Source organism: Trachemys scripta, chromosome 11 (assembly GCF_013100865.1).
Source record: "Trachemys scripta elegans isolate TJP31775 chromosome 11, CAS_Tse_1.0, whole genome shotgun sequence".
NCBI lineage: Eukaryota > Metazoa > Chordata > Testudines > Emydidae > Trachemys > Trachemys scripta.
Genome location: NC_048308.1, coordinates 16,876,015 through 16,881,937, shown reverse-complemented (window position 1 = coordinate 16,881,937; position 5,923 = coordinate 16,876,015). Strand labels below are relative to the sequence as shown.

Below are 5,923 nucleotides of genomic sequence, written 5' to 3'. Positions count from 1 at the left end.
AAAAGAAGAACAGGAGTACTTGTGGCACCTTAGAGACTAACAAATTTATTAGAGCATAAGCTTTCGTGGACTACAGCCCACTTCTTCGGATGCATATAGAATGGAACATATAGAATGGAACATATATGTTCCATTCTATATGCATCCGAAGAAGTGGGCTGTAGTCCACGAAAGCTTATGCTCTAATAAATTTGTTAGTCTCTAAGGTGCCACAAGTACTCCTGTTCTTCTTTTAATTAAGGTAGAGTGATTAAAGCCTAAATTATTAAGCGTCCACTAATTTTGGGTGCCTAGCGCCTGACTTTCAGTGTACTTAGCATTTTATAGCTCTTTATGTTCAGTGCTCCCACTGACTTCAGTTGCAACTGCTCAGGACTTCAGCAAATATGACCCCTTGTGTCTCATACACCCAGAAAATGAAAAACACAGAATTAATGGCCACTTTTGAGAAGTTTTGGTTTAAGTGACACGGCCAGAATCATACTGGAACTCTGTGGTAGAGGCAGGGACAATAATTCAATTATCTAATGGGGTATTCAATGACCTAAAATCACAAGAAGTTGTAGTGAGTCTGCAACACTCCAAGACAGGTACATCCGATTTAAAATAATAATAATAATAATAAAAAAAGTTCCCCCAACCAAACCATCTGGTTTCTGGTGGGGGGAATGGCAGGATAAGGAGGAAAGAAGGGAGTATGAGGATATAGGGTTGAAGATATGTTGCCAATGATCATTAAGTTGGCTGATGAGAACAGACAGAAACACAACATGCTGGATGCACTATTAGTGGAAGTCTCCACTGGGGAGTTCGGATTTTTCAAGTGTCACACACCTAAAGAAACATGAATGTTTTACTTTTCTAAGAAGGTTGAGGACATGAGGGTATGTACTGTGACCCAGTATATAAGAATATATCTGCATTGTCAGTGTGGTAGGTACATGAATTATAGAGCCAATATAAATCAAGGCAGCATTATGAGTTTTATTATCTCATCTTGATATATTTATAGCCTTTCAGTTGTCAGTTTTTCCTTTATACTTAGTTTATAGATTCTTTCTATATAATTGGGTAGAAAAATAAAAGTGTCTTCCGCCATTTCTCTCCTTCATTCCTTTGAACTTAGTTTCCATCATTTTCAATAAGCTTTTTTCTTCTCCATTGTCCTTTATTGCCCTGCTTCTTCCTTCAAACAACTCCCCCCGCCCACACACATACACACACAAAAAAGTAAGAATGAATTGTGGGTATGGCCATGTATTTTACCTCTCACATGGCTGAACCACTCAACTTTCCATTTTAATTAAAAGGCTCGATTCTGGAAATATATATTGCACTCAAGTACTTTTACTAAATTACATTAAGTGTCCTCCCCACCCACCCACGGGGTATAACTGGGAAAATGCCAATACAAACCTTGTTTAAGTGACCCACTCTAAGGTACATGCTTCAGCAATACTCCCAGTCCCAATCAGGATTACAAGACTAGGACATGAAACCAAGTTTCCTACAGGGAAGGTAATTTGATAAGACAGCCCTTACAAAAGCTTCCAAGAAGTCATGTCCACAAATTACAAGTTTGTTTGTACTCCCTATCAGTTAATTATATTGGAAATCCATGAATTACATAAATACATCAGCTTTAAAATACATTAGGGAAGTCAGGATTTAATAAACCTTATCAGAAGCCTCCAGACCTATTAGCCAATAAAGTACTTACATCAAATCCTAGATACCATAAATGATCCTTATTTCTAGGAGTGATAGTGTAATTGCACAGAGCACAATCTAGTTCTCTCAATTTTACGGAACATTTTCAATATACTTTACTACTTTTAAAAGAATTAAATCTATGCCATACTGCAAACTGACCTAAGTCTTATTTCTCCATCAAAAGTTATTTCACATACCATTCTACAACAGTACTCTAAGGTATCAAAACTCATTTATATACTATCCACATACAATCCCAAGTAAAAAGATCAATAAATGTAATTGTACAAACTACTCTGGAGTCAAAAGGTGCTGTGTCATCAACTACATTAAAAACTGAAATATCTCATATTATTTAAAGCATGTTGCATCGCAAGTTGTTTGACAGGGATAACTGTGTGAGCATTTGAGTGGGAGGGTATAGGAGAGGGGGGAGTAAATTAGGTCAAAGAGATGAAAGGAACAAAAATATGGAAATTTGCCCCATTCTCCTGGTTATAAGATCACCGGAGCACTGGCTCCTTTTACCTTAATACAGAGCGAAATGCAAGACAAAGACTTGCTTAACAAAGCTGATTGTGGTACAATTAAGCTTTTTTTTTTTTTTAAATCCTAAAATGCCCAAGTGGATCTGAAACATACAGAGAAGAGAGGCTTAAAAGCAAGCAGTGTTTAAGACTAATGAGGCTGGGAAAGCCAGCCACATTAAGACTGAAGGGTGAGTGGGAGTGGGTAAACAAGGCTAAAGATAAGAAAATAACGGGGAAGAAGCGTAAAAGAATTAGACAATAAAAAAATTTAGTGGAGGGGGGAAAGCCATAGGCAGGATGAGAGGAGAAGCAACTTGGGAGCCAGCAAAAAGGGAAGGAGGAAAGAGCCTAAGGGAAGGTGGGGGGAGGGGGACGAAGAGGTAAAGGTACACCTAGGCCTGAATTTGGACAGAATTAAGTAGCCTATGCTTTCTAGAGGGTTCTGAATTTAATGAATAAATTTCTAGAAAACTGCTAAGGAATCCCATTCCAATACATCATACTCCTTTCACCAACAACTGGCATTTAGGTATATCCACCATCATTCCTCATAACTGGACACATTATAGTCACACTTGACAGGAATTTGCTATTATGTTTTTACAGAAAAAGATAGAGTGATTAAAATAATGAAGTGTGAACATTCTGCTAGAAGTTAATTGAGCAGCAGAAAAGTCCACCACTCAAGACCTACTACAATGACAGATTACCATAGAAACTTTAACATGACTGCAATTTATAGTACAATCTTATTATATAACCATCATTCCCTAATACATTCACAATTACAGTACCTATCATAAGAGAGAATTCCTATTTTCAATTCTTATTGCCAGTGTTTCCAAAGAATATCACATGTGACAAATAAAAGTGATGGACTATGTCACATGAAGTGTGCCAATACCAGAATTATTCATCTCCTAGAATGGCAGAACGTTTAAATAAAGGCCCTGGAATAATACATTATTTCCAATCCCCTCCCCTTTCATTACAACAGGAAGTGCAAAATCCTATTTCTGCAGTCTAACAACAACACTGGATCATAAAAGTGCTGGCACCCAGTATTTGTTTTAGTCAAGAACCTTGCAGCTACCTGTGACCTAAAGAGAAAAAGTACTTTATTTTCAGCTACTTTGTCTTTAAACTTTATTCTATATGAAAAGAATTACAAATTGATTATTCATTGTGAACTGATGCTAAGGCCTTAGTTTTGGACACTTTTGTTAAGAAACAGGTTAAAAATAACTGTATGTGTATGTAGAATACAAGATCCTTTCTAAGTTCAACGTTCCATGATGATCTATTACCATGTAGAGGCATAAAGCTTTTGCAAACTTTGTTTTCTAAACATGTTCACTTTCTAAGCCTGAACATCATTCTTGGATGTATTAGCAGGAGCATTGTAAGCAAAAACACAATAAGTAATTTTTCCACTCTACTCAGCATTGCTAAGACCTCAACTGGAGTATTATGTCCACTTCTGGGCACCACACTTTGGGAAAAATGTGGACAAACTGGAGAAAGGCCAGAGGAGAGCAACAAAAATGATTAAATGTCTAGAAAACATGACCTAAAAGGAAAGATTGAAAAAACTGGGTTTGTCTCTTTTCCAGACTAAACAACTGGGGGGTAAGGGGGGGGGGAGGAAGAGGACCAAGAGGAGACAGAATAACAGTCTTCAAGTACATAGAAGATTGTTTGAAAGCGGAGGGCAATAAATTGTTTACCTTAATCATTGAGGACAGGACAAGTAGTAGTGGGCTTAAACTGCAGTAAGCGAGATTTAAGTTAGACATTAAGAAAAACTTCTTAACTGTCAGGGTAGTTAAGCGAAACAAGTTACCTAAGGTGGTTGTGAAATCTCTGTCATTGGAGATTTTTAAGGAGGTTAGACAAACACCTTTCAGGGATGGTCTAGAGATAATGCTTAGTCCTGCCTCAGTGCAAGGGACTGGACTAGATGAGGTCCTCTATTGAGGTCTCTTCCAATTCTATGAGTCTATGATTCTGTATATCTAGGAACAGACCTTTTGCCTCCACCCCACCCACTTTATATATATCACAAAATATACAAAGTAGAAAACACACAGCTGCAATTTGCCTATCACACCATCCATAATTACAACTATAGCTAAAGGAATTGCACAGAATGTGTTTATCATGGGAATCCAGCTTATAAAACCTGCTTACAACAACAACAAAATCAAGTCTTCAATATAACAAGGTATCTTAAGAAGATTACGTTCTGTTCATTTTTCCATTTTACTTTTGGTTAAAAAAGGGAAACTCTTCCGCAGTGCCAACCATTTAAACGTAGAGCCATTTTAAAAATAAAAGTGTCATTCTAAGAGGCCGCCAAAAGCAGACAGTGATGTAGCTATTCTATCTACACTTTGGATTACACTGTGCTAGTTACAACTACATTCAAGACAATTGTCCAGAATACATTATGTACAACCATTTTCCAATGTCAGAGCCAACAGTTATAATATTTCCTCCATCCAGAGTGAAGAGAGAAAAAAAGAAAAGAAATGGAACCCAGGTTAGCCCAAATCGGTACAGCAAATTTGCACAGTAGTTTCTTGGCAGGGTTTTTAAATATGTTAAGTTTGAGCAATTAAGTAATTAGTAGTACTGTGTCTACACCAGTAATACATTGCACTTTTATAGCACCTTTCATTTGAAAAACTCAAAGCAATTTAAGAGCCCTTAATTAAACCTCACAACATTTAAGTTCCCTGCCTTAAAGACAGAGAAATGATTAGCCCAAGCAACTCGCCTCTCTTTAAAGTGTTTTTTTAAAAATATGAATGCTACACTAACATAACACAACCCTATTTTTGTAGCAAAAACATATGACATGAACCCATTCACAGTTGGTTCAGACATGAGACCAGAGGAGTCAAAGTTAGGAGGAATGGGATAAAACATGGGACTACCTTATTTTAAAACAAGCAAAAAGCTTCACATCCACTTGTACCAGCAGTGACCCATTTAAACTGAATTATCCTATTATACCCAGATGCAGTTACATTCAGAACTTCAGAAACACTCTTTCTCTTGCCAGCATCATTAAATGCCACCTCAACTTTTGCTAATCTAGCATCAGGGAGACAGTTTGTAAGCAGCTCCATACCCCATCCTTTATAACTGGGGAAATTTGAAACATTCACTACCTCTTTAAAGGGGCAACATGCTATAGTCACACCAGTTTCTCCACTGGTCCTCTCCTGATACCACCTCCTCAAATGCTTCTGACTCAATTTAATTATAAAGCCACGGGGTGCAGATGCAGCCCTTAAAAAAGATCCTTAGGGTGCAACAAGCCCAGTGCAGGATCCCAGAGTGCAGCTACACTGAAAGCTCCTTACGAGTCCTTAGGTCCAGCCAGCTTCTAATGGCATCTCAGCATACGACCTGTCCCCAATCCCCAGGGTGCCATCACCCAAACCCCAATGCAGGGGCCTCCCCCCAGATGCAGCCACCACTCCCAACCACCCCGGGGCATCTGCCTCCAGGACCCCCCACCCCAGGCGCAGCTGACCCCACCCCTCCAGTGCAGGGACCGCTCCCCCCAGTGCAGTTACCCCCAGGGCCCCCACCCCACCGCAGACCACCTCCCGGAGCAGTTGCCCCCAGGACCCTCACCCCAATGTGTCCCCCCCCCAGCAGCTACCCCC

The 5,923-nt window shown here is 39.1% G+C and overlaps 1 protein-coding gene across 2 annotated transcripts in view; it reads right to left on the bottom strand.

Moving 5' to 3' along the window:
• R3HDM1 (R3H domain containing 1) overlaps positions 1-5,923 on the bottom strand; it is a 144,227-nt gene that overhangs the window by 137,704 nt on the left and 600 nt on the right. The window lies entirely within an intron of this gene.